The sequence below is a fragment of the Ascaphus truei genome, chromosome 6 (genome assembly GCF_040206685.1).
Source record: "Ascaphus truei isolate aAscTru1 chromosome 6, aAscTru1.hap1, whole genome shotgun sequence".
Lineage (NCBI taxonomy): Eukaryota > Metazoa > Chordata > Amphibia > Anura > Ascaphidae > Ascaphus > Ascaphus truei.
The window spans coordinates 118,862,868-118,874,067 of NC_134488.1; the positions used below are offsets into that span (position 1 = coordinate 118,862,868).

Sequence of the window (11,200 nt, forward strand, 5' to 3'; positions counted from 1 at the left end):
TGTATCAGTTGGTGGCCATATAATATGTGCTCTTCTATATGTTATGTTGTCATGTTCATTATTTGTTTTGCACATGTTCTTTAAATAGGAATACTTAGTGTCAGTGAAAATGAAGTGTAAGGCAACTTGTATTGTGTTAGTGATGTTAACTATCATGTAGGAGTTGTGAGTTTACAGCAAGTTTTCATTCACTCATATTTCATACTGAGTCCAAACATTATTCTTAAGTCAAGGTAGTTTTTAATGTGAGGTTATAAAACGTATGGAAACATGTTAGTTGTTACTTATGACACAGTACAATTACATAGTAACACAGCAGAGATTAACATGACATTTAATAATTTGTACATTTATTTGTAGAACATGATGAAGAGGATTTTGATGATGATGATGATGATGATGATGATGCCGCCACCGCCGCCATAGACACACAAATACAAGCAAGTGACCATGAAGAGGTTCCAATTGAAACTGTTTTACCGCCAAAACGTCCAGCAAATACCACATATGATGCAATTGTAGCTTCTGAGGGAAAAATTGTGGAAGCAGAAAATCGTCGCCATTCTGACCTGATGACAGTGCTGGAAAGGATGATTGCACTGCAGGAAGAAACAGTTTCACAATTGGCACATCTCCACAGAGTCTTCATTGAAGTGCCTAAACAGTTGCAAAAAATCAACACCTCATTCGAAGCATTAGTTGTTCAGCAAACACAAGCTAATTACTGGAGAATGACTAATGTACCACGATTCAACACCTCACAGGCAGGATCTGTTCATGCAGGTCAGTTTTCACCACATTCATCTGATATTCATTCACCAGGCCCAAATGTTACCGGTCAAGTAGCAGACATTGCTGTGCAGTTTCCTGATGACATCCTACCGCTGCCATCTGTACAAATTCAGCAGCAGACACCTACAAAGGAGGCGACAAAAACAAAACAAGACACACATGAAACAGACCAACCATCACTTGTGCAGTGTCTACCAACTTTCTCACATGTGTCAGTGGGCACAAGCCCTGTCCGTGAACAGTCACTACCCAAAAGCCCTGTAGGTGAATCACTGCCCAAAAGCCCTGTAGGTGAATCACTGCCCAAAAGCCCTGTAGGTGAATCACTGCCCAAAAGCCCTGTAGGTGAATCACTGCCCAAAAGCCCTGTAGGTGAATCACTGCCCAAAAGCCCTGTAGGTGAATCACTGCCCAAAAGCCCTGTAGGTGAATCACTGCCCAAAAGCCCTGTAGGTGAATCACTGGCCACAAGCCCCGTAGGTGAACAGTCACTGCCCAAAAGCCCTGTAGGTGAGTCACTGCCCACAAGCCCTGCCCGTGAAGTGCCAGAGGCCACTCAAAGTGGCTCTGCTGTGCCTAAAGTTGGTGGCAAAAGAAAAAGGAAAATTCAAGAGACAACAAGCAGGCCTGTTACTCGCTCGCAAAAGGAACAAAAAAAATAAATGTTATAATTCAGAAAATATGTCTTTGGCCTTGTTTTGTTGACTTCACATTATCTAATTACTATTGTATGTATGCTGAAGACTGTGTTGTTTCCAAACTTTCAAGTATGTTCTTGTACACGTGAAGTTTTGGAAATGTTAACACTCAATTAATGAATAGTGTTATAAATATTTATGTATTAATCGTCTGTTCAGTAATGGTCCACCTGGAACCAGTTGCAAAGTTTAGAGAAGCTGCCATTGACTTTGCAGCAAAACATTGCATTTGGGTGTGTTAATTGATGTAAGAATTGCATATGCATATTAGTCACATGCATTTATAAAAACACCTAAGTAACTGCAAACATCTTTCTTGTACGTGTACAGCAGGATTATGTGTAAATTATTACTTACCTTTGCCTTGCTTGGGCATTCTAATTTTGTCCTTTAATCATTTGTGTGTTCTTGTTTCAATAACATCTCAGAATGTATAAAAATATATATACACACACACACACACTGAGTGTGTGTGTGTGTGTGTGTGTGTGTGTGTGTGTGTGTGTGTGTGTGTGTGTGTGTGTGTGTGTGTGTGTGTGTGTGTGTGTGTGTGTGTGTGTGTGTGTGTGTGTGTGTGTGTGTATATATATATATATATATATATATATATATATAGTACTATATAAACTGGTATACATGTATTTTACAAACTAATACACTTCATGCTTCCTTGTGAAAGCACACTATTTTAATAATACAGGCATAATGTTTGAGAAATATCCTAAGTATGAGACTCTAACAGTATTGTGCTTAAACAAATGTTTATTACTTCATTCAATCATGTTTCTCACCATTTAAATAGGTTTCATACAAGGTATACTTACTGCCATCAATGTTGTGTGTACTCCTGCAATATTAAAAAAAATAAAATATAATATATAAATATATATATATTTTTATAAGAGAGATATATTTAGATATATATATATACACACGTATTTAAACTCATGCAGACAGGGAGTTAACCAGACTTTCACATACACACAGAAATGTAAGCGGGGAAAAAACATTTCTTTTTGCAGGTGTGTGTTTGTACTGATATGCCTGGCTTAGAACTATTTTCACACAGTGGTCTTTGTTAGTTTTCAAAAAAACACTATGTGAACGATTTCAAAGTCTAGGGATGTTTTTCAGAAACGAGATAAAAGAAGGAGAAATGTTTCTCCCACAGTCCCATATCACTAACCACAACTGTTAACCCAATTAGATTTACAAAGCCAATTGGCGTTTGAAATAAGGAGTCAAAGTAGTTAGTTTTGATGACCTTGACAAGGAAAAACAGGAGTTTGTTAGCCATTCAGCACATTCATTTTGATGAGCAAATAACACAGACCTGCACACAGCTTTTGTGCTACTCAGACATGGCTGATGAATTCGTTACCAATATTAATCCCCTTTTAGGGTATAAGTACATGATCTGTGAAGCCATCTTGAACAGTCGCGGACAGAAAGCAAGCACACGCCAAATCGATGATTTCATTCGAGCAAAATATCCTTATTACCAAGACCGTAAGCATGCACGGAATTTTAATTCCTCAATAAGATTCACTTTATCAAGTAATGACTTTTTTGAACGTGACCAGGATAAGCTACAACACACCTATGGTTTCTGGAAGATTGCCCAGGAAAAACAATTTCTCCTGAAAGACGGCACTTATATTGTCGTGAAAGGCATATTTATTCCTAATGGCAATAGCAATGTATCCGCTACTACTGATCCGTTTGAATCGATACGTGCTGCAATATCTGCAGCCTCCATTCCTGAAACCCACATTGTACAAGAACAAAAGTACTATGATTATGTACCAAGCCTTTCAGCTGAAAATGCATTGGAATGGGAACCCGAAGAAATGAACCTACCTCCCGACCAATTATTTGAAGAAAGCAGTGGCGATTCCTATGAGCGCTTCCTGGAGGAGATATGTGTCATACTGGATTCAGCGGTTGGGTCAAGCGTGGATGAAAATGCCTTGCATTTCTGGAGCGACCAGTTGCAGCCAGGCGAAGAGTTAATTCTAGAAGAATGGTAAATATAACAATCGTTATGCGTTGACTCTGCGTTTAAATTTTTTTTTTTTTGTAACCACCATTTTCACTTTCAATGCGTGGATACAGCGTAACATTGCAGACTGCATAACATGTAGCGATCACAAACAAATTGTTTCCTAATACAATATAGTAGAACCTGAAAGAGTAGTACACATTGCTGACGGTATACATATACGTACTTTCCTATCCCTTTAAACATATTAGCAACATTTTTCCATAACTCTAACACATACCTGTTTTGTTATCATGCAACATCTACAACATTGAAAACCGGGTCCACCACGTATGACGTGGGACCCTTGTCATGGGCCAAGGCGTCCTTAAAAAGGATTACGGATGTAAGTCCCGCCCCCAAGCGACGTGCGCGCCTCAAAGCCTATTGGCTGTCATGTTTTGTTATAGTAACGGTAACTGCAGTGTGTGATGCGTGCGGCTCAGTGTTTGTAGGCGTACCCTGGGCGTTAGCCGAATGTTAATTGAGTGGGAGGAGTGTTAGCGTGCGTTTCACGCTGGCTTAACATGACGTCACACGTATTGCATTTGCGCATTGTGTTATCGGCCGTCCTTTCTGTCCAAACACGTCTGGTTTAAAAGAATACAGATGTACTCGTTTAGAATGATTTTAGTTTCATCTTCATTGTATTTGAAATAAAGATGTGATGTTTACTGGTATTTTCTACATGTATTGAACGCACAACGTTCGCTTTGTTTTGCGCATGCGCTAACAGTTAGTGGAGCCAAGCGTGAAGTGCGTGCGCACACTAAGATGTGCGCGCACATTTTTCAGTATACAGGCAACGTTCACTTCATATACATAGTTATGGCTGCTACAAATGATAATAAAAATTACATACTGATGTACACTTGTAGTTGTAACATATAAATGAGTGACGTGTGTATGTACACAATCATATAGAGCTGTGTAACGCGTTGTCACGGATACATATATAGTAAGGTGCCATATTTGACCATCATGTGTTTGCTGTATTTCAGAGATGTCGGGGAAGATACAATCGGATCAATGTATGATTTCAGAAGAGTCTACCTTTATATGAGATGATTGTGAGGAGGAGCCACCGACTACTATACTACATATGGAACTAATTTTATATTGCTTGCAGCGCTTATTAACAAACAATTAAAAAAGTGATACCCTTATGCCTATATTGCATAAGCACTTAATTAACATAATGATGTTGCAAAATAGTGCCTCTTGAATTTTTCTTGAGTGTTCTTTAATGACTACTAACATTTTATGACATGGTGTGTTTTTTATATAACAACCATTCCCACTCTGCTAACACATTTGTGTATTCTATTGTGTAATGGAACGTATGACTGTCGAAACTATGTAACAATAATAATAATAATAATAATATGAGCATGTTCATGTATAGGGCTGCTAGTTGTACGCAGCGATTTACAGACACATGTTTCAGCCTGAGGTCCCTGGCCCGTGGAACGTACAAATGTTTTTTTGCCGCCTGAGGCACAGGGAGATAAAGTGACTTGGCCAAGGTCACAAGGAGCCCACACCGGGAATTGAACCAGACTCCCCTGCTTCAAACTATCAGTGCCAGTGTGTGTCTTTACTCACTGAGCCACTCCTTCTCCCAATGTAAAGGACACTTACAACCAAGTAGCCATTTATATTTAAAATCTCTTGTTACATGGGTATGTAGATAAAATGGTTTGGGACTGTAGCAAATAATGTTACTGGCCAGATGTTATGGTCCCCTCCAATGCATGATGTTCTGAATATGACATCACCATCATGTTATGAAGTACGTTTCTGTGTATATTTCATTAACCTAACTAACTATAGTTTACGGTGTTTATTAATCGTTTAAAAATACATAGTATAGTCAATATGATGATATAAGCTACCATAATAAAGCTGGTGTTATCATTTGTCGGTGTTATACATGGATCCTACACCAATTGATAGAGACACAAACAGTTGTCTTAAAAAGTGTGTCTATGCTAGTGATGAATGTGCTCCCGTAAGTAAACAAATAAGTACAGTTATCCCCTTTTCTCCAAACACCTCTATATTACATTAATGGAAATTATAAGGAAACATACATAAAATGTGGTGAAATGTGAGTAATCATTTTGTAATACAATGCACATGAAACCTCAAGAGTAGCTAAATGCATATACATGATACAGAAAGTACATATATGTAACATTTGTGTTTAAACCAATATGTTGGGTTTTTAGTTCAAATAATTATAGGAAGATTGAGGTAGCCACATCTTATGAGAGATGTCAGCAAATATACATACCATGATCAGTCATACTGCAAATATACCTATAATGCAAAGGAACAATATATAAATTGCAAACATTGACATGCCATCTTCAGTACCGTAAACAACACATCAAAGTGTGTATTTGGTGTTAAATGTGCAACACCATGTATATTTAATGACATTCAAAATGTAAATGAGCCTGGTGTACACATCATATGGATGTACATGTTACACTGCACCAATAACATTGTATGTAAGCATACTAGAAGCATGAATGAGTATGGGCATAATATGTGTATTGTGTTAGCATAAGGAACAACACAATGCTAAAATATTAGTGCTTTGTTACCCCAGTTGTATTCACATACACACAACTAAAGTACAATTGAAGAGGGATTATATAACCTGTGCAACAATAACATACCGGTGCCACATCCCTTTGTGCACACAGCAGAGAAAAGAAAGGTGTGCAACCCATATTCATCTGTGTCCTAACAGAAGGTTATATAAAAAAAAATTATTGTTAAGATAACATAATGTAAGTATAAAAGTAGAACTTGGAACATATCTGTTTTTACTTACAAGAAAAAAATGAATTGATGAGATTCTGGCGTGTCTGGCCACCACTGGCTGTTTGTTCATTTTCAGCAGCTACATGGGTGGGATGCTCGTCTACCAAAGGCTCAGCTAGGTCTGATTGTACATTGTGCCTGAGTGCAACATTGTGCAAAATGCAACAGGCAAGGATAATATCAGAGACTTTTTGAGGCTTGTATAGAAGAGCCCCACCAGTTCTGTCCAGACACCTAAATCTGGTCTTGAGTAGGCCAAATGTCCTCTCTATAACAGATCTTGTAGATATATGGGCTGCATTGTACCTCTCCTCTGCTTCAGTTTGAGGGTTTAGCACCGGAGTCAAGAGCCACGGCCTAATTCCGTATCCTGAGTCACCTATAATGAATGGAGCACACATAAGCTTACATTAGTGATCAAATTCTACAATGCCAACATTCCTAAATAAAAATGTGTTTTGTGTTATAACATGTAAATGTGTACTCACCCAGCAGCCAACCATATTCAAAATGTCCCTCTTCGAACGCATGGAAGACTGAAGAGTTCCTCAGGATAGAGGAATCGTGACTGGAACCAGGGAATTTGGGTACCACATGCATTATCCTCATCGTGGCATCACATACCACCTGTACATTGAGTGAATGATAGTGCTTCCGATTGCGGTACACATGCTCACTCTGACTAGGTGCAATCAAAGCAACATGTGTGCAATCGATTGCACCCAGCACACATGGTATCCCTGCTATATTATAAAAGCCAGTCCTGACTTCCAGCCACTCTGTCGCCTCTGTAGGAAAATGAATATAATTCCTAGCGCGTCTATTGAGTGCATAGAGAAACTGGGTCAAGGCCCGCGAGAATGTAGATTGCGAGACCCCGCCCACTATGCCCACAGTTGTCTGGTATGACGCGGAAGCAAGATAATGTAATGAGCACAGCATTTTAACAAGCCCAGGGACTGCACGACCTCTGGCTGTGAAAAAATCTAAATCTCCCCTTATCTCCTGATAAAGAGCTAAGATTGCTGCTGAACTCAAACGATAGCGACTTACAATCTCCTCCTCACTCATCCCATCTAACAGGGTTCTCTCCCTGTACAGACGCGGACGAGGCACAACTTGTCTCCTCTGTCTTCTCCTCTGATCTCCTGTCCCTCTCCCTGTCCCTCGGCCTGTCCCTCTCCCTGTCCCTGTCGTATCCGCGTCACTGTCCCTGTCACTGTCCCTCGGTGTGTCCCTCCCTTGCCCTATATGATTGTCTTCATCATCAAGCATGTCATAGAAAAGAATGTTCCTCCGTCTCCTAAACAATCTCAACATTTTGAAATGAGTAGCTGTGAATGAGCAGGTAATGGGCGTCCTTTAAATAGGTATAATGATGTCAGGTGACATAGTAAAATGCAAGGTTTTACATGAACATAATAAAGTACTTGTGTGGCAAGCTGTGTGCAGTTGTTGTGTGTATTCTGCAGGGAATGATGATATTTGCCAATGATGTGACGTGATGCTTTGTAGAAACATTGCTTGCAAATAAATAGTTGCATGTGCAATGCATGTAAAACTTGTGAACGCAAGAGTCAGTCATGTAATGAGACAAAAAGGCTGAGATTGATGTGGGAAAAGTTTTGTGTAACATGTGTAATTAGCCATGTTATTGTGACATGTTGCCAACAATGAATAGTCGTGTGCATATGCATGCATTTGTGTAATGAGGATAGTTGCTATAGAATGAGTTTACAAGGTGTCCCAATGATGAATTACTGTACATGTGCGTATAAGTTAGGTTGAAGTGCTTGTAATGCAACGGTTATAATGTAAATATGCAATGTGATTGCGCGTCCAATAAGTGACGTCATGAAAATAGGGAGGACCAAACGTAGATGTAAACATGAGAATTTAGATGTACATGAACGTTTAAAGATGCGTGACACATTACAAGCATTGTGTAATGTAAAGGAACATGAATATACGGTGTATGTGTGACATGTGTGACATGTGTAACATGTAAACAATTGTCGATCAATGCAGTAAAATGTGTGCTATGATGTGAGGTTCTCCTTTAAGAGTTGAGTATAGTATTTTCCCTTGCCACATCATCACATGATGAGTAATGTGACCCGCAAATGCTGCAAACATGTAAAAGTATAATGTTATGCAAATAATACACGTCAGCCGTGACACAATGCAGGGAATGCCCCCCACACTGTAATGCAAATGACGTTTGTATTGTGAGCAATGAAACGTAAACAGTACTATACTGTTATACGTCCCCGCTCCATTGACTCCATTGATGTACAGAAGATTTTTTTTTTCTAAGTGCCGTTCCGGCAGCCTTAGCGATCGTTCTCCCGTCCAAACTGCCAACTTTAGTTGGCGGGAGAAATCGGCCATAACATCTCAATTTCGTAGTGCCGATCAGCCCCGATAAGCTGATTTTTTTTGTTGAATCCAGCCGATTTAAAAAAGTGGCGATCAGTGGCGAAAACAGGCTTATCGGCAGCCGACTGGCCATAACAAAATAATCGGCTCCGAAACCTGGCGAAATCAAGCACTTATCGGCGCTTACTGAATCTCAAACCCAATTTTGGCTATAAAATGGTGATAATTCCCTTATCAACGCTTACTGCATGAGGCCCTGAGCCTCTGATTGAGCCACTTGTGAAGCTGGCATATCCTGAAATCTTGACCTGTTGGGGGTCTTGATGATTGGAGTTGAGCCTCCCAGCCTTAGGTTAACTGATTTCAGATTTAAAACCAGAGACATAACATAAAACACAGACAAAGCTCAGTGCACATCCAGTGAAACTCATACACGGTACAGTGCCTAAATATACATGTATAAATAACTAAAAAATAAAATGGTCTTTTAGTTTAACATTTTGGCCAAATTGTTGTAAGCCCTTGAGCCAACTGCACGGCAGACCACGTTTCAAGGGTCCCTAACACTAAAATAGATTCTTAATATACTGTGCATTGCCAGGAAGAATGATTTATAATAAATCTGTCAATATTAGTTGCAAAAGTGCTAAGTCTGATTGAAGCTTTTATTAACCCGTACATTACCAGGAAAAGCACTCTGTAATAGATTTGTCACAATCACACTGTAAGCAGGCAAGTTCCCCTGAGAGTGGCAGATGCCATGGAGTGAGCTTTTAACCATTTAAATGTGGGAGGGAGTGAGCTTCAATTAGGTAGGAGGTTGCCACCCTCCAATCAGCTAAGACTAGCTGAACAAGAATTTTAAAACATACAGAACATCTACAAGCTCATATTGAACCCCCAAAAATACCCACAACATATATATAAGCATATAAGTTTCACAGAGGAGTGCTACTGAGCATGGCAATATATATATATTTAAAACCAGAGACATAACATAAAACACAGACAAAGCTCAGTGCACATCCAGAAAAACTTATATACGGTACAGTGCTTAAATATACATGTATAAATAACTAATAAATAAAATGGTCTTTTAGTTTAACATTTTGGCCAAATTGTTGTAAGCCCTTGAGCCAACTGCACGGTAGACCACGTTTCAAGGGTCCCTAACACTAAAATAGCTAAATGGCATCTCCCACTCTCAGGGGAACTTGCCTGCTTACAGTGTGATTGTGACAAATCTATTACAGAGTGCTTTTCCTGGTAATGTACAGGTTAATAAAAGCTTCAATCAGACTCAGAACTTTTGCAACTAATATTGACAGATTTATTATAAATCATTCTTCCTGGCAATGCACAGGTTATTAATGTAGAGGGAGAAAGGGGGTGGCCCGGTATTAAAGGGATTTCACCCCATTTGGCCATCCCCTGACCTCACAAGGGAGACAAGGGGTTAACTGGGCTGAGACCCAGAAATGTGATTTAACCCTTGTTATGACATGAAAATATATATTCCCCTGTTCCCATGCTTTATTGTAATATCTGGTTTAATCAGTGTCTGCATCACACACACACTGGGATCCATCCGGGAGGGCAAGGGTTAATAATTCGTTAGTGATTATAGCCCTTTGTGTAATTTTCCCGCCTTTTCAGGCACCATTTTGCAGGGTCCCATAGGCCGCCATTGGAGCTCCATGCGTTTCAATGGCGAATCTTGCTGTTTTGGTCCTGTTTCCTGTGAAGACCAGCAGGTGGCGTCCGAGAGGAGGAGCGGCGGTTTCCCATTGTAAGTCAATGGGCCCATTGACGTCAATGGAGATTCCTCGACGGCGCTTTCCAGGAACGAGTTGGCTGCCGTCCAAACCGCAAAACCGCAAAGCGGATACATTATCTAAAAGAGAGCTTTGATCACTTAGCAGTCAAGTTCAACGTTAAGTGGCGTGGGAATCTACAGTTCTAGAGCACCTAGAAATAAAATTCTTTTTGCCCCTAGTTCCAAGACCTCCCCCCACTCGACCACAACCGGGTCCCCGAATCCTGGACCCCCGAGAAGGGTCGTACCGAGAGAGCGGGTTGCGCCATAGGTTCCGATGGCGGTGGCAGAAACAGCTCAAGAAATCGGCTAAGTGGTAAAAGCTGAAAACCATGAATCCATATCTCCGGTTCCAGAGGGTCCAGAGGGCCAGGGTTTGGGGTACCTGTAGTCACTGCTCCGGCATGGCTGCAGAACCATCCTTGACCCTCTTGGACCAACCCGACGGAGTATGGACCCCGTTGAAAGTTTGGGACTTTTCCCATAGACTCCAATGGCGGCCAATTTCCATTGAGCGGCTATGGCGGAAAAACCCCATTGACTTCAACGGCGACGATACCCCGTTGAAAGTCTATGGCGGCGGATCCCCATAGCCGCCAACGGCGGCGGTTTGCCATTGAAAGTCTATGGCAGGGGAAC

The 11,200-nt window shown here is 40.4% G+C and overlaps 1 long non-coding RNA gene across 1 annotated transcript; it reads right to left on the minus strand.

Moving 5' to 3' along the window:
• Nucleotides 1-239: 239 nt before the first annotated feature.
• LOC142496557 (uncharacterized) lies at nucleotides 240-3,527 on the minus strand. The gene is made up of 3 exons (XR_012802056.1): nucleotides 3,351-3,527; nucleotides 2,315-2,337; nucleotides 240-915 (listed from the first exon to the last, which is right to left on the minus strand). It is a non-coding gene; the product is annotated as an uncharacterized LOC142496557 (long non-coding RNA).
• Nucleotides 3,528-11,200: the final 7,673 nt, after the last annotated feature.